Raw genomic sequence first — 19,147 nt, forward strand, 5'->3', positions numbered from 1 at the left:
CTTATTTAAAAACAAATATACAAACAATTACCTTTGCTTATCATTAACATTTTTAAACACACTTTTGCTACATTTTGTACATAACCACACACTTCGTTACCCCCCAGGGTGTTCGAAGAAAAGCTCTACCAACCGACCGTCACGGCCACCGACCATGTCGAAGGGGGAACCCCGCCTCCGAGTGGGGGAAACCGGGCCATGCCACCCGCTGGGAACATTGTGCTCCCATCTAGTCCTTCGGAACCATCATGGATGGACGACATCCGTGGCTTCCTGAAAGAAAATATCCTTCCTGAGAATGATGCGACCACGCAACGGATTGCACGACAGTCCAAGCGCTATGCCATGGTAGATGGGGATCTATATCGGCGAGGCACGGATGGGGTTCTTCTCCGGTGCATCTCTCGAGAGGAGGGCGGTGAGCTGCTTGACGACATCCACAAAGGCGAGTGCGGGAGTCATTCATTCCTTCCATACAATGCTCGAGAAGGCCTATTGGCAAGGCTTTTACTGGCTGACAGCCCTCGAAGATGTAGCCGAGCTGGCTCGACACTGCAGGGCATGTCAATTCCATGCAAAGCAGACTTACCAATCAGCACAAGCGCTCAACACCATCCCCCTACCATGGCCACTCAAGGTCTGGGGGCTCAACATCTTGGGACCTTTCCCCAAGGCAGTCAGAGGTTACGAATGGTTGTACATGGCGATCGACAAGTTCACAAAATGGCCCGAGGTAACCCCGGTCATCAAGGCCAACAAGGGTTCTGCACTCAAGTTCATCAAGGACCTAGTGGCCCGATTCAAGGTTCCAAATTGGATCATCACCAACAACGGGACCCAATTCATGAACAACCTCTTTGGGGATTATTGCAAGGACATGGGCATCAAGCTATGCTTCGCATCCGTGGCGCATCCACGTGGCAACAGGCAAGTCAAGAGAGCTAACGCAGAAATCCTCAAAGGGTTGAACACCAGGACCTACAACAAGCTCCACAAGCATGGCACGGGCTAGATAGACGAGCTACCAGCAGTGGTTTGGGCGAACCGAACCACCCCGAGCAGTGCAACATGCAAGACACCTTTCTTTCTCATCTATGGAGCCGAAGCCGTGCTCCCGGCCGAAGTGACATTGGGAAGTCCGCAGGTGCGGACCTACAAGGAACAAGATCAAGATCATCTGCGGCAGCACGACATCCTCTACGGTGCAGAGAGGTGGTTAGGGCAGCTTGTTACTAGCAAGCCCTCCGATGCTACCATCAGCACCACGTACGACCATGAACCCTCCAAGTCGGAAACCTGGTCCTCCACCGGTTCCAATCACATGAAGGGAAAAACAAGCTCTCACCCATGTGGGAGGGAACCATCTGTATCACGGAAGAACGCCAGCCTGGAGCGTTCTGGCTTTCTGATGAGGATCGAGTAACCGTGCCCAACATCTGGAACATCGAGCATCTCTGTAAGTTTTACCAGTAGATAATAGGGGATCCCAGTGTCCCGGCATGAAGGCTAAGTACCCCGCGGACAACCTCCCTAGGATACTTAGCCGGGGGCTCCCACTATTTACACCTACCCTGTTCTTTCCATTCCAATATTAAGTATACTACAGCCTTCTTATGCAGTTTCTAAAAGTTTCTTCGAGCAAAAGTTACTTGATGGGGGCATCGGGCTTGGGTCATGAAAGAGCAGTCTTGCCTAAAAGCGACACATTGGCTGGGGGCTAACAGGCACTTCTTGGCCAACTTCGACTCTCAGCCTGGTCTCCAGACCCCGGGATCAGTTGTCTCCAGGAACCCTATGCTCACCACCACGCGCTTCCACGGCAAGCCACCTCAATTAATGAACAATAGCACACCCTAGGAAAATGACTTGAGCTTAGTTAAGAAACAAACTTCCACTTACACAAAGGCCAGCCACGGTCGGGATCCCTTCGACCAAAAAAGGGAAACTTTACATATTTCTCGGCAAAGATACACAGATCACAGGGAAGGCACCCCATGCACGAGCGATGAACGGCCGTGGAAGGGATACATGAAGCTACCACAAGGAATCCCCCAATACGCCAGAGGAGGAGGCAACAATGGGCCGTCTCCGATGAGTGCACGGCGGTGGGTGTACGCCCGCCACCACGACTGGACCTAGTGCCCCTTCACGCACCTGTGGGGGGGGCTCCGCACCATGGTGTACAGGCCACGAGCGGGGGGAAGGCGAGATCACTCTACAGCTCTGGGTCTGAAAGATATCTAGGCCCCTTAGTGGTTTTTGGTGTTAGATGACAAAGCACGTGTATATTTAATTATATTATCAAGCATGTGTGCAGGTGCTAAGGGTGAATAAGCAAAGCGTATTACGGAGCATGACTCCTCAAAAAGGAAATGAAAAGTGGTGTTTCAAAATTTACTTGAAGATTAGATTTTATTTTGAAATTGAGTATAGGAACGTTGTACTATCAAGAGGGACTTTGATCTACAAGTGTTGACGTGGTAGTTGTGCTCAAGAGAACCTACAAAAACCATGAGAATCAAACCTACCACTATAAACAGCCTTCTTGTGAAATCTCCTGCTAAACCCAGAGTGTCCGACTCCTTGTCCAGAATGTCCGGACAGAGATGTCCGAAGTATCCGGACATATACCCGGAGTCTCCGAGTAACTGTTCCGCGTCCATAAATTTCTCTAAGTCCGGAATGTCCGAAACCCAGTGTCCGGAGTATCCGGATATATACCCGGAGTATCCGAGTACCCTTTCGCCAACGGCTAGTTTTCTGTGTGAGGGGGTATAAATACACCCCAAAACCCTTCACTCATACTTGCTCTTTCTCACTTTGACCAGAAACGCCCACAAGCTAAAGAAGAACTCTCTCACTCCCCCTTTCTTCATTCTTGAGTTATTTCCTTTAGGGATTCGAGTCAGATTGTTGCAAGAGCAAAGATTTGTGCTAGTGAGCTTCCATTCCATCTCTTGAGCACATCGTCCTCGTCTAGCCAATGGATTTAAGTTTGTTACTCTTGGAGCTTCAAGCTCCTAGACGGCTAGGCGTTGCTCGTGAGTGCTGTTGTGAGCATCACGGGAAGTTTGTAATCGTCATTCCTCTCGGAGGAACACTTGGGAGAGGTGCATAGGAGTTCTTGAGCACCATCTCTTGAATCCTTCCTCAACGGAGAAGTAGCTCCTTTGGGAGTGAACTTTGGAAAACAAATCACTATCCTCTCTTGTCTTACTTGCACTTTGCCCTTGTTACCTTCTGTCTCTTGTTTACTAGGGTTTTAGATCTATCTACTCATATACACATATCTAGTTTGATTCAACTTGTGAAATACACGCTAGAGCATACCCAGATACTTGCAAATTTGTTCAATCTACTTTCCCTGTTTTGACACTTGGTATTCTTGTCGTTACCTTCATACCCGGACATTCCGGATAATATATCCGGAGATTCCGGACACAAAGTCTGGAGTATCCGGACATATACCCAGAGTATCCAGGCTCCTCTGCCACTAACTATTTCAAAAGTATTTTAAGTTACAGATTAGCCTATTCACCCCCCTCCAGGCATCTTGCGGTCCTTCAGGGTCGGATGGGTGGAAAGAAAGCTAGGAAGCCCCAGCTTCCCACAGCTTTGATTACCCCGACTCCCAGAGAGGAGCCTGGCTGGAGCTGCATGGGGGAGCCGGAACTAGATCCGACAACCTCAACTCAGCGAAGGAGCAAGGCGCTGCCCGAACACCTTGGGCAATACTTGGAGAAGCAGCCGCCACTGGGAGGATGAGAAAGAGCGGCCGCAAGCCCCTCCTCCACCAACAAAAACCCCAGCAGCAACAGCAACATCCCGGGGTACCATGGCCCGCACGAGGCCACCCCGAGACGGTGGAGCTCGACAGCATCAGAGCCGAACAGCAAGAGGCAAGCCTTGCCCTGGTGAACCAGGGGCCCCCGGCTCTCAGCCGGAGAAGCACCCCCAGAATAGGAACAAGAGCTTCGGTGCCTCCCAAGCCACCCTGGCTGTGCATCCGGCCCGGCTTGCCCCATCCGCGCGGAAGCAAACAAGGATGTCAAGCTGGTAAAGTAGCAGAGCAGCAAAGCTGGAGAAGCACAATCCAGTCCCAGCAGCAGTAGTTCCGGCAGGGGCCCTCGAGAAAGCCCTTGACGGACCGCTGCTGAAAGCTCCTGGAAAACCAACCCTCCTTCAATCCCTCTCGGCTACGCTAGAGAGAGGGAAGGAAATGAGGAGGGGATGGGCTCCCGTTCCAGGGCTGAAAATGTCGAAGAGCTTCCTCCTTCATGCTCCCAACGTGTCGCGACTCCCCGGGCTCGCGGCATATCTTCGATCCAACTCCACTATGCTAAGGAAGAGGGGCTAGCCTTGCCAGCAACCTCTGCATGTCCCGCAGGTGGCACGGCGTTCCTTACAGGAAGGGGTCTCAGGGAAAATCCCCTGGAATTCACCGAGAACTGGAGAAGTTTTGAAGAGCCCATGGCTCGTTGAGGGGAGAGAGCTCTAGCCGCCCTAACAATTGTAGGCCGGCCGGCTTACAAAAGGGCAGATAGGGATTTCTTGGGGGACCATCGAAGAATCCGCTGGTCCAAGCCAAGTCCCGGATATCCTGGCTCCAACTCCACTCAACCCTATTTGGCATGACAAAAGATCATGGCATACGCCGAGGCAGCCCCTGCCCCCGCGTGACCGTACCAACAGGGCCAAGGGTGAGGCATGGGCACCATGCCACCCGGCGCCTAGCCAGGCTCTATCGCGGTCGGCGTGTCGTTCAACTCATCACTGACGCACGCTGAGCGCCCTGGCAAAGCTGCCCAAGCGAGACACATACGGAAAAGCAGAAGAGAACACAGAAGTGACCCAAAACGACAAGGTTAACAAGCGAAAGGGGAAGGTAGGACCCTCCCCAAAGTTCTGTTACATGGCGCACAAGGGCACCGCACTCCAAGGATAACAAAATGGACTAAAATTTCCCTACTGGCCAGCATCAGAAGAGGCGTCTGGCTCTCCTTCCTCAGGTGGGTCGGGGCCGGCTGGACCACCATCCCCGTCTGCAGGCAAAGCATCATAGGTGGTGGGGACGAACATGGCCACCACATCTGCGGCCAGACCTCGGAATTGCTTGCAGGCCATCTCCTTGTTGCCGGGGATGATGCCATCGAGCGCCATCTCTAGGGGCATGTTCGGTAGCTGGCTCTTCAGGCTCGCCAGAATGTGCTCCACCACCTTGGTGGCTAGCTTCTGGGAGCCCGCCACAATGGCTTCCTGGATGGTGTCGCCCAGCTCTTCCAGCCACTCCGCTAGGACAACCAATTGGGGCAAGAACTGGCTCCGACCATCGGCGATGGTCCGGGGAGGGAGATCAAGCCAGCCAAGGCCGATGGACTCCCATGCCTGTCGGCACCATTGCAGGAAGATGTGGAGCTCCCTGGTTGCAGTGTGAAGCATGCCCCGGAGGATGCTTACTTCTGAATTAGTCACCGCCGTGAGCGCCTTGTTCAAATCGGCCTGTAGTAGGTCGCCATGAGCCTCGGCTTCCACAGTGCGCGCCTCTATGGTAACCACCTTTGCGTCTGGGCGAAGACTGGCGTCAAGGATTTGAGCGCCAAGGGTGCCCTGGACCTCCTACAGCTCAGCCTCATAGGCAGCCCGGGTGTCACAGATCTTGTTTGCCACGTCCAAACGTGCTGCAGCGAGACTGTCACTCGCTTCATTTTAGGCTACGAACACCATCTTGTTGACAGCTGCTGCATTGGGTGCCTCCTAGCTAACGCGGTCCTCCCGGCACTTGAGGTTCTGCTCATAGAGGATGAGGACCGCCTCCCAGTCGATGACACCCATCGCCCGCAACTGGAGGGCAGCCCGATCTTCTTGAAGCCGGAGTTCATGGTCCCGGAGTTGCGCCTCGCAACCCCCAGCTGGTGAGACCAGCGCGAAGATTCTGCTCAGACTCCTATATAAAGCTGAGCTCCTCCTTGGCGTGCAGCTCCCGGGCCACTAGGGCTTCCTCACGACACGCCATGTCATCCGCCATCAGCTGAAGTTGCTCGTCCCGGCGATGGACCTCCTTCTCACAAGCCCGGAGCTCACGCGCCCACGATGGACCGTCGACCGAGGCCACCTCCCGGAGGCTTGCAAGCGTCTCTTCCAGCACGATTTGCACCTGTGCTGGGGTCACAAAAGCACATGTGGCGTGACCACAGCCGGTACCTAAGCAGTCTTACCGGCTGTCGGTGCCACATCCCCGCGCGGAGGCGAAGTCGATTCACCGGAGATGAGACCAGCAGCGGGAGATGCCACCACGCCCAATCTGACTCCCAGGGATGCTGTCGGTGTTTAACCAGCTACCCACCGTGGATATACCCAAGGTGGTAAGTTTTGGGTTAAGGGACGCCGAGATCAGGAACTCGAAGGTGCAAGGAACACAAGCTTAGACAGGTTCGGGCCGCAAGAAGCGTAACACCCTATGTCCTGTATGGTGGTTTGTATTGCCTTTGATGTAGAATGACCTAGTGATCTTCTATTTTGAGAGGGGTCCCTTACCTCCCTTATATACCCGAGAGGCCAGAGTTACAAAGATGCTAACCAACCTCCACTGAGGGATCATACCAGAACATATCTTCGAGTAGATCCCCTCCGTGTTGGTTAGCTCTATCTCCTATTTAAACGGGATAAATAAGAGATAAACAAAATGAATAAGAGATAAGACGGACTTAATCTCTTAGACCTCTTTAAACTACGTTATGTGCCCAGCCCGGTGGCCCCGGGTCTGACAAGCCCCCGAGCTCTTCGTAGCTGAGTACTGCAGGCTTATCGAGTACTTTCGAAGCAGTCTTCGACTTCTTCTGAAGCTTCGTCTTGAAAACCTTCTTCGAGTACATGCCTGGCTGCATCGAAGCTATGAGGTGCTCATGCTCCGAATTTTATTTCTACTATGGTGTGCGATTGAAAAATCGCACTCCATACAGAGTAGCCCCCAAGCCTTAGGTTGAATCAGGGAATCAGGCTGAGGGTCCCATTAATCTGCAATCCTGCTTATCATTCAAAAAATTTGAAAAATAGTAGTCGATGCCACGTATCCCGCAGCCCCCGAGCCTTGAATCCAAATCCCACAAAATTTGGAGATAAGGATCCAACAACCGTGGCATGCAGACAAAAAATGACAACTTGCGAAATTACCAAAATGATGGTACAGATGATGGATATTAGATTATTAATTCGAAAAACCCCTTTTTTCGGGCTAACAAACCCTGAAAAAATGGTTAATCAAATATTTAATCCAAACAATCCACCAAATGACCCCTCGACTTCGGAATATTCTCGGAAGTGACTCCTAAACTTCGGAACAGTAACTTTCCCCACCACGCTGGTTATTTAACCCCGTGACAACAGTAGGGAAAAAACCGCGCTTTCAATCCACATTCCGCCAAAAGCCACCAAAATCCCCAATCTGAGCCAAGCGCCACCGCCATCCCCCCAAGGAGATCCTCCCGCTCCAACCTCCCCGCCACTCTCCCCGCAGCCCCCGAGCATCTCGTGGCCAGCGAATCGGAGATGGCGCCCAAGAAAGCAGAGATCAAAGAGAAGAAGACGGAGGAGGTGCAGCCTTCAACCGCAGAGTGGTCACACAGTAAGTGCTTAAGATCCTAGTTTCCGAGGGGTTGCTTGATGCTGAGTTGTACTTATGACATCCACCTGTAGTCCTTCCGCATCCTCCGCCCGGGCCGAACCCGAAGAAGAAAGGGCGAGCCCGGCGACCGCCGCCGCTGTCACCATCGCCGTGGCAGGGACCGCGCCACAAGCCGGTGAAACCCCGCCGCCGGCAACGGAGACGCCGCGTCAGGCCGTGCGGATGAAGAGAGCCATTAAGAAAAAATCTGTACTGTAAGTCTGCCTCTCGTTGCACTGCAAATGATTTGATCTTTCGGCTTATGTGTTGCCTAACTTTGACGTCATTAGTGCTGCAACTGCCGCGGACCTCCAGCTGACGCCCACTTCGACTGCCCCAGCCCCCGGGTCCTCGACTCGGGAGGAATCATCAAGTGCTAGGCCAGTCGCCGCTGCGTCAGCCCCCGAGGCATCAGCCCCTGAAGGGTCGACGCCCACGGAGCCAGCCCCCGGGGCCGACACCGCGCTGCCTGACCTGCCGCCTCCCGAGCTCCAACAAGTCAAGGCCGGGGCCGGTGGCGAGAAACAGGTCGAGGCCCCTGGCGCCGCTCCAACAAATGGCACAGGTGAGTGTCTGACCACCCCGGCTAGCTACCGGGATCCGCATGCTGTATGCTGAGAACATTTGTGATTGCAGATGCCCAGCAGCTGACTACTGAAGAAGCCGTGGGAACCTCCAGGAGACCCGATGAGCTGCTGCTGGCCGGATCGGGTAGTCAGGAAGCCGTTGCCACCGACCTGGCAGACGACCTGCTACTGACGGATGACAGTGTCGATATCCTCAAGAAGGCGCATGACTTTACCATGGTAAGACCTGAGAGCATTTTCTGACAGTGGCTGAGTCGAGTTGCTAATCTGGCTTTTCCCTTTTTATGCAGAGTGTGATCGCCCGCTCCCGGAAGCAGGTAGAGGAATTGAAGACCCTTGCCCGCGACCGTAAGGAACTCGATGCCCTGAGGAAGCGCCTTGACGACGAGAAGACGGAGAATGTACATCTTGAGAAAGTCAACGCCGAGCTCCAGCAACAACTCGAGGAACAGAAGAAGGAGCTTGAGGCGCATAGGGAGCAGCTCAGGGCGCAAAAGAAGGCGCACCAAGGTAAACCGTTGCTTCCCTCGGGTATTTTGCTCTGTATGACTCACCCTGGGTTCTGAAAAGCTTTCCACCACAGAGCTTAGGAGAAATTTAATCAGTAAAGAAGAGCTACTTACTGACGTGAAGAACCTGCTCTATCGCCGTACAGATGACGTCGAGAGGCTGCAGAAGGTGATCGGTGACACTGAGCAACAGTTCGTCAACAGCCTTTAGCGAATCAAGACCCTGGGCGAAGAACTCGAGAGCATCAAGGGGGCCGCCCGGGAGCTGGTGGAATTGGTGGACCCACCAGAAGAAGGCAAAGCGAACCCCCGGTCCCTGCTAGAGCGTCTCCGTAAGGCCCCGAAGAAAGTGATGAAGTTCCTTTCCGAGGCACCTGTCACGTGCGTCAACAATGCCCTCGCAATCGTGAAGTCCTTCCTGCCGAGCACGAAGCTGGAGATATTTGCTCAAGGCCTGGCGGCGGACTGCACCGAGGAGCAATTCGACAGATACCTCCTAGAGGCCCATCCTATATCAGAACACATAGTTCAAAGTGTAATGCAGGATTAGGGTACTGAAAACAAGTATTCACTTCCTTGTATATATAGTTTCTTTTGATGTCTCTACTTGTGTATGTGCCTGTGCTGAATTGATATCCAGGCTTACAAGGCGTAAGTATTAGACACTACCCTGGGTGCAACGACCCTGAAGGTAGCCGTAGCTCCATGTAGGAACTTATCTAACAAGTTGTCCACAACCCGAACTCGTGGGTCTAAAACTGTTAGAAAAGAACGCAAGCATCGTCGCACAATTGCCAGGCTTTAAGGCAAAACTACCCCGAGTGCATCAACTCTGGACGTAGTCGGGGTTGCTCCTCATAGGAGCGCGCTCCACAAGTTAGGTAGGACCCGGACGGACGGATCGGACTTGCTGGGAGCGAGCGTGGGCGTCGCCGCGAGTATGCCGTGTTCGTGGCAGGGACAAGACTACTCTGGGTGCAACCACGTAGGATGTAGTCCAGGCAGCTCCTTGCACGAGCTTATCCAACAAACTGGGAATAAACCAGTCGAACGGGTTGACTATGTTGGAAAAATGCGACTGCTGTCGCGTGCGACCATCCAAGGTCGCGGTGGAACTCGATATGTGGGGAAGTTAGACGGAGCTGAGGGTTCTATCAGGAACTGAAGTCAAAAAAGGGGGAGAACATGGCCGTAGCCCCCGCATCATTCACGACGAAAAGTCGATTTATATATAAGTGTTTGCGCGTGACCATGGCCATCATGCAGGTAAGAAGGAATGTACAACCCGAGTTATGTGGCTCATAGCCTCCAAATTGATTCGGGGAAAAGAAATCTTCCAAGCCCCCGGGGATTCAGCGATCACCGGGCCTCGTCTTAAGGGTAAAACTTGCGCAGGTTCTGAATGTTCCAGGAGTTCGGGACATCCTGACCCTCAGGATATTGTAGTCGATAAGACCCTGGCCTTGTAACCTGCTTGATGATGAACGGGCCCTCCCACCTTGAGTTGAGCTTGTGTAGGCCAGATTCATCCTGAATACGACGCAAGACCAAATCACCAACACTGAATGGCCGCTCCCTGACGTTGCGATCATGATATCGCCGGATCCCCTGCAGGTACCGAGCTGACTGAACAAGAGCGGTGCAGCGAGCTTCCTCCACAGAATCGAGCTCTAACTGCCACGCCTCGTCCGCCTCGCCTTCATTATACATTTCGACCCTGGGAGACTTCCACATGATGTCGGCTGATAAAATAGCCTCAGATCCGTATACGAGGAAGAAAGGCGTTGTCACTTGGCACGGTGGTCCTTCCAGTCACCTTCGGCATGAGGGAGAACTACTGTACCGAGTTCATCAAATTCGAAGTTGCCAACTTCGAATCCTCATATCATGCCATACTGGGCAGGCCGGCACTAGCCAAATTGCCGCATTTTATTTATTTACTTCTCAAGATGCCAGGATGAAGTGGGGTACTCACTCTCCGAGGCGACTTGAAGATGTCATATGATTGCAACCAGGAAGCCATCCAGTACGCTTCGACTATGCGTGTGCCAGATGCTTCAGGAGAAGTACTCGCAGCCGCGCAACAACTCTCTCAAGCCGGGCTGGAAATCCCAATGAGGAAGGCAAGCAAGTCGAGCATCCAGTCGACCGGCGACGTCGCCCTCAAGATGATCCAGCTCCAGGAGGGCGACTCATCTAAGACCGCTGTCATCAGTGCAGGTTTAGGTGAGAAATAGGAAATCGCGCTCGTCAGTTTCCTTCGGGCTAACCGAGACATATTCGCATGGAAACCAGCGGATATGCCAGGGGTGCCTAGGGAACTGATCGAGCAACGCCTTCGTAGGTTTGCTCAAGACAAACGAGAGGCAATCAAAAGGGAAATAGCTAAACTCCTCGTGGCTGGCTTCATTAAAGAAGTAATCCATCTAGAGTGGGTAGTTAATCATGTCCTTGTAAAGAAAAAGAACAATGAATGGAGAATGTGCGTTGACTACACCGATCTCAATAAGCATTGCCCAAAGGACCACTTCAGGCTACCACGCAATGATCAAGTTGTCAACTCGACAGCGGGTTGTGTACTCCTCTGTTTCCTTGACTGCTATTCGGGGTACCACCAGATCGCGCTCAAGGAGGAAGACCAAATAAAGACCGTGTTTATCACCCCATTCGGGACATATGCCTACAAAACTATGTCTTTCGGGTTGAAAAACGTAGGTACAACCTATCAACGCGCAATTCAAATGTGCTTCACCGATCAGCTGCATCAGAATGTTAAGGCCTACATGGACGACATGGTCATCAAGACCAGAAATCCCGAGGACCTGATCACAAACTTGGAAGAAACATTCAACAGCTTACGAAGGTTCCGATGGAAGCTCAACCCAACAAAGTGCATATTCGGAGTACCATTAGGGAAATTGCTCAGGTTCATTGTCAGCAACCGGGGAATTGAAGCCAATCCTGTGAAGATCTCGGCCATCACCGATATGGAGGCTCCGGCCACAATCAAGGATGTCCAGAAACTAACAGAATGTATGGCAGCCCTAAACAGGTTCATCTCCTGACTCGGGGAGAGGGGACTACCTTTCTTCAAACTCCTAAAGCGCCAAGACAAGTTCCAGTGGATGGAAGAGGCCGAGAGGGCCCTGCAGGATCTGAAACAACACCTACAGTCACCCCCGGTCCTCACAGCGCCACTGCCGGGAGAAGATCTACTACTTTATATTGCGGCGGCAACTCATGTCATCAGCAGTGCCATCGTCGTCGAGCGCAGCGAGGAGGGCCATGTGTTTGGAGTGCAGAGGCCTGTGTACTTCATCAGCGAGGTACTCTCTAAATCTAAGGTATGATACCCAACAGTTCAAAAACTTCTATATGCAATATTGATCACATCAAGAAAGCTACGCCATTACTTCGACGAGTACAAGATCACTGTGATTACGGATTTTCCGTTGGCGGATATTCTACACAATCAAGATGTCACAGGACGTATATCAAAGTGGGTAGTGGAACTGGGGGCTCTATCAATCGACTTCAAGCCACGCACTGCAATTAATTCTCAAGCTCGAGTCGATTTTATGGCCGAGTGGAGAGAGAACCAAATTCCAACTCCAGTCGACAAGCCAGAGCACTGGACCATATATTCCGATGGATCTCTCAAGCTCGATGGCGGAGGTGCTGGAGTCCTATTTATCTCCCCGAAAGGCGAACAACTGAAGTATGTCCTCCAGATCCTTTGGGAGATATCCAATAACAAAGCCGAGTATGAAGCCTTGCTTCACGGGCTGCGTTTGGCGATATCACTAGGCATCAAGCAACTACTTGTATACGGCGATTCACTTCTAGTCATTCAGCAAGTCAACAAAGAGTGGGACTGCAACAAGGAGACAATGGACGCCTACGTACAAGAAGTGCGCAAGCTGGAAAATAAATTTTCCTGACTGAAGGTTCATCCCGTGATACGGGAGCACAATGTCGGCGTAGATATACTATCCAAGCTGGGATCCACCCGTGCACATGTCCCAGCGGGAGTTTTCATCCAGGAGCTCAAGAAACCATCCATCAAGTCCTCACCTCACATAACCACTGATACCGGTCTTCAGAAGCCCGATCGGGAGGTTATGATGCTCGGGGAGGACTGGAGAGAAACTCACATTGACTTCATCCGGGACCAAAGACTACCAGCGGGGATGGACGCAAAAAGCACAGTGGCAGCTCATGTCATGCGCAGAAGCAAAGGTTTTGTCCTAGTCGACAATAAACTCTACCGGCGTGACGCATGGTCAGGTGTACACATGAAATGTGTCATGGGAGAAGACAGCTATGACATACTGCAGGAGATACATGAGGGCATATGCAGCAACCACGCAGCTTCAAGAACGCTAGTTGGGAAAGCATGCAGAGCTAGTTTTTGGTGGCCCACCGCAGTATCAGATGCTGAGGACCTGGTGCGGAGATGCCAAAATTGCCAATTTTTTGGCAAGCAATCTCACGTCCCAGCCCACAATCTTATCACCATACCGCCATCCTGGCCGTTTGCCTGCTGGAGCCTTGATATGATTGGGCCATTTACAACATCGCCAGGTGGTTTCACCCACGTATTGGTTGCAATCGACAAGTTTACCAAGTGGATCGAGTACAAGCCGATAACCAAGCTCACACTAGACAGAGTCGTTGATTTCATCTCCGACATCCTGCATCGCTTCGGCTTCCCGAATACCATCATCACGGACCTGGGATCAAATTTCACGGCTAACCAGTTCTGGGAGTTCTATGAAAATGCGTGCATCAAAGTCAAATACATCTCCGTTGCACACCTAAGAGCCAATGGTCAAGTCGAGAGGGCGAACGGCATGATAATCAAGAGCCTCAAGAAAACACTCTATGATGAAAATAGTAAGAAAGGCGGAAAGTGGATACACGAGTTGCCACATGTCGTCTGAGGTCTCAGGACTCAGCCGTCCAAAGCCACAGGACAAACACCATTCTTTCTGGTCTACGGCTCCAAGGCAATCTTACCGTCTGACATCATGTGGAAATCCCCTAGTGTTAAAATGTACAATGTAGGCGAGGCGGACGAAGCAAGCCAGCTAGAGCTTGACTCTATCGAAGAGGCTTGTTGCACTGTTCTTGTTCAGTCAGCACGATACCTACAGGGGATCCGATAATATCACGACCGCAATGTCAGAGAACGGTCGTTCAGTATAGGCGATTTGGTCCTACGCTGCATCCAAGACGAGTCAGGGTTACACAAGCTCAATTCGAGGTGGGAAGGACCGTTCATCTTCAAGCAGATTACAAGACCAGGGTCTTATCGACTACAATACCCCGAGGGCCAAGACATCCCAAATTCCTGGAACGTATAGAACTTACGCAAGTTTTACCCATAAGAAGATGCAGTGATAGCTGTTATTCGAGCACCAAGGCATTTTCTTTCCGATTCAATTTGGAGACCACGTGCCACAGAATAAGGAATGTAAATTTTTATTAAAATTCGGAGGCTATAGCCACGTTCAAGTTTTATATAAATCAACTTCTTGCCATGCGCATAGCTGTCGTTGCGATGATGATCGCGTATTTCCAAACAGGTTAGATCCGCTTGATCGGATTCTATCTAACTTGTTTGACGGGCTCACTTGAGAAGCTATATCGACTACTCCCCAGTCAAGAGCTGAGTGACTTACTCCCCATTGTTCTTGCGATTTTCTTCTTGGGCTTGTGAGAGATCTCTCTGAGATCCCCTAATTCGTGCTCTAGACTTTCGGGTCTTTTGTGTGGATTAGTCTCGGTTTGTGGTTCTGTGATCGTTCGGAGATTGAGTTGATATCATCATGGTTTCGGTGTCTCTCTCCCCATCGCTTGATCGCATCCAACCTTGGCAGGTATAAAGCTAGTCATCCCGGAAGTTTTCTTCCAGTTATCCTTTGTTCGTACCTACTGTCGTGAAGATTGGGCCACCCACGGGTACCTATCATTTGGTATCAGATTTTAGGTTATCACGGTAGATTCCACCCCCATACCATCCATTCGTTTATCGTTGTTTCCTGTTCACCATTTTGTGTTCTTCATTCCGCACCCATAGTCCACAAAATAGCCAAAAAAAATCCAAAATCTTTATGTAGTACTGCTGGTCTTGTGTCGATTGTGTCGCTTTGTTGTTGGTCACCATATCTGTTTATGCCGTGTTAAGTTTTTCAGCACCCTTGTTGATGTTCTAAAAAGAAAAGTGAAAGATTAGAAAGAGAGTGCAAAAAAAAGAGTTACAAAAAGAAAAAAAAAAGTGAGATAGAAAAGGGTTGCGTTATTGCTATTATTGGTGAAATTTTCAGATTGTGACAACAATGTTCACACATCTTTTGTGTGTGGCTAACGATGCTTGATTTTTAATACTACAAGCCTTTCTTGTTCAGCCACCTATAACTCCACCATATTTGGTAACCGGACATCTTGATTCTTAATCCTTTCGATCGCTTAATCACAACTGGGTTACTACCACATTAGCACTCTCACAATCCTTGAGAACGCGTAAGAACTTTGGTAAGTAAGAGGTGAGGTTGTGTTTTTGTTTTTTTCCACAAATTTATCTTTTCCACTACACAAGTTCTAACATGGCAGGATCAAATTCAAGTGTACATGGTGATCGCCATGATGGTGGTGGAATTCCTGTTGCACAAGCTGAACTTCGTCAAATGGAAAACTCATTATTGGCAGCCATGGAGAGGATGTTCAATGAACGTCTTCCTACAACTGGCGGTAGGAATCAGGAACACCATCATCATGCCGAACCTCATGCAGAAGTTAGTGATGAAAACTCAAGTGTTGGACATGAATTTTATGGCCACTTTGGTGGCAGTCATGGTGGTTGGAGGCATGCTGGTCGTGACAACCGGCGTGGACGAGGACGCGGTCGTGGCCGCCATGTGCAATTTGACGATGAGATCCCTGAAAATTCTAATGCTCAATATGATGATAATGCAAATCCTTTTGCAGCACATGGGCCATATGGGCAGCGCCATGAGCACCGTCGTGGTGCAGGTCATAATGTGGAATACCATCACGGTCGTCACAATAGAAATGATCAGGATAATCTTGCTCGAATCAAGTTGAGTGTCCCCAAATTTACGGGACGTGGAGACCCTGATGCATACTTTGAATGGGAAGAACAATGTGATCAAATTTTCAGGGTGCATGATCTCTCTGATCGGAGGCGTGTCAACCTTGCTTCCATCGAGTTTTCAGGCTATGCACTCACTTGGTGGAATCAAATTCAAGAGAACCAGCTTGTGTTGGGGCGTGCTCATATTGATGATTGGGCTGAGATGAAGCAAGTGATGAGACGACGTTTTGTGCCATCAAACTATCAGCGTGATCTTCGCAACAGATTGCAGAATCTGAGACAAGGAACCAAGTCCGTGGATGATTATTATAAGGAGATGGAATTGCTCTTGATTCGTTCTGGAATTAGAGAGGATGCTGAATCAAAAATGGCAAGATTTTTGCATGGTCTTAATGCTGAAATTTCAAGATTTGTTGAAATGTTTCCATACAACAATTTGCAAGATCTTGTTGATCAAGCTGTGCGCACAGAAAGAAAAATTCAGCAAGAGAGGCGTGACAAATCATTATCAGCTGTACCATGGCGTCAACAACAATCAAGTACATCTTTTTCTAGAGCTCGCTATCAGAGTGCTGCCCCAAGAAATTCTTCACCCAATCCTACTTCTAAGGCAGCACCATCTTCAGCATCATCACCAACACCATGCTCTGAGAGCAAGCATCCAGCTGCAAGCACAGGGGCAACATCATCTGCATCCACTGCTCACAGCCGAGATATTAAGTGCCACAAGTGCCAAGGACGTGGACATATTTCTGCTGAATGTCCTAGGCGAAGGACAATGATTGTCAATGAAAATAATGAGTGGGAATCAGCAAGTGATCCAGAATATGATGAGTATCCTGATGAAGCATTAAGTGATAATGAGAACGAGATTCCAGCTGATGTTGATGATAACAAATGCTTCGTTTCTCGTCGTGTGCTTAGTGTAAATGTTGGCAAAGAAGGCAACAGTCAGCAACATAACCTTTTCCACACTCGAGGTATGATCAAGGACAAGTTGTGTCGAATCATTGTTGATAATGGCAGCTGCAACAATATTGCATGTCAAGAATTGGTTGAAAGACTGAGATTAAAACAGCGGCGCCATCCCTCTCCTTACAAAATGCAATGGCTTAGCGATTGGGGTGCTATGCGTGTAAGCAATATGGTGACCGTGCAGTTCTCCATTGGGAAGTACCATGATCAAGTGGATTGTGATGTGGTTCCAATGCAAGCATGCCAATTGCTTTTAGGAAGACCTTGGTTGTATGATCGTGATGCTCAAATCTGTGGACGTTCCAACAAGGTTATTTTCATGTACAAAGGGAGCGCATCTCTTTGCTTCCTTTGACTCCGGAGGAAATAATGAATGATGATCTCAAAAGGAAGAAGCGAGAGAGTGAGAAACAGTTGAGTGAATCACACAAAGCAAGTGAGATAGAGAGTCCAAAGCGAAATAGACCTCCACAGCCACAAAACTCCAAAACAATGGGAAAACACGGATTAGTGATGATGGCTAGGAAAGGGGATCTGAAAAAATTGAGAGAACCCAATTCCATGTTCTTTGTGCTCATGTGCCAGGAAATTTTTTTGTCAACTAACGACTTACCAGCTCCATTGCCTAGTGCTGTTTTTGACATTTTGCAGGAGTATGAAGATGTATTTCCTGATGAAGTACCACCCGGACTGCCACCAAAAAGAGGCATTGAACATCAAATTGATCTTATACCAGGAGCTCCACTACCGAACTGGCCACCGTACCGCACAAATCCAGAGGAGATGAAGGAAATTCAGTGCAAAGTGCAAGAATTACTTGACAAGGGGTACGTAAAAGAAAGTCTCTCACCTTGTGTTGTTCCAGTTCTTCTAGCTCCAAAAAAAGATGGCACATGGCGTATGTGTGTTGATTGCCGAGCTATTAACAACATAACTGTGACGTATCGACATCCAATACCTAATCTTGATCACATGCTTGATGAGCTTAGTGGTGCTACCATTTTCACAAAAATTGATTTGCGAAGTGTCTTTCACCAAATTTGAATGAAAGAGGGTGATGAGTGGAAAACTGCATTCAAAATAAAATTTGGCTTGTATGAATGGCTGGTCAATGCTTTTGGATTGACAAATGCACCGAGTACTTTTATGCGCTTGATGAATCATGTGCTTAGGGCATTCATTGGCAAATTTGTTGTTGTTTACTTTGATGATATATTAATTTACAGCAAATCTATTGAAGAGCATATTGAACATATTACTTATGTGCTTGCTGCTTTGAGGAAAGAAAAGTTGTATGCTAACCTTGCTAAGTGCACCTTTTGCACCGACAAGGTAGTTTTTCTTGGCTTTGTTGTTTCAGGACAAGGTGTGGAGGTGGATGAAGAAAAGATCAAAGCTATTCGTGAGTGGTTACCACCTCAAAATTTAAGCCAAGTGCGGAGCTTCCTTGGGCTTGCAGGTTTCTACCGGCGGTTTGTCAAAGATTTCAGCACCATTGCAGCTCCAATCAATGAGTTGACAAAGAAAGATATGCCATTCCACTGGGGTGAAAAACAGGAATGTGCATTTGAAGAGCTGAAAATGAAGTTGACATCAGCACCACTCCTTGCACTTCCAGATTTTGGTAAGACATTTAAAATTGAATGTGATGCATGTGGTGTAGGGATTGGAGGAGTGCTCATGCAAGAAGGTCGTCCAATTGCTTACTTCAGCGAAAAGCTAAGTGGTCCAACTCTAAATTATTCCATTTATGATAAAAAACTCTATGCTCTTGTGAGATGTTTGGAGACATGGCAACATTATCTTTTGTTTAAAGAATTTGTGATACATTCAGACCATGAATCATTGAAACATCTTAAGGGTCAACTAAAACTGAATCGTAGACATGCTAAATGGAGTGAATTCATTGAATCTTTTCCTTATATTGTCAAGTACAAGAAAGGTAAAGATAATGTTGTGGTTGATGCTTTGTCACGACGACATGTGTTACTTGCTGAACTTGATGCTAAAGTTCTTTGTTTGGAAAGTATCAAAGAATTGTACGCTCATGACTCATATTTTGCTGCACCATACTCCAAATGTTCACTTGGAAAGGGTTGGGAGAAATTCCATTTCCATGATGGATTTCTTTTTTGGGCTAACAAACTTTGTATTCCAGATAGTTCTCTTCGCATTATGCTTTTGCAGGAAGCACATTCTGGCGGTCTTATGGGGCATTTTGGTGCCAAAAAGATAGAACAAGTACTGGTCAACCATTTATTTTGACCAAAAATGAGACGTGATGTTGAGAGATACATTC

Source organism: Panicum hallii, chromosome 4 (genome assembly GCF_002211085.1).
Source record: "Panicum hallii strain FIL2 chromosome 4, PHallii_v3.1, whole genome shotgun sequence".
In the NCBI taxonomy this organism is placed as follows: Eukaryota; Viridiplantae; Streptophyta; class Magnoliopsida; order Poales; family Poaceae; genus Panicum; species Panicum hallii.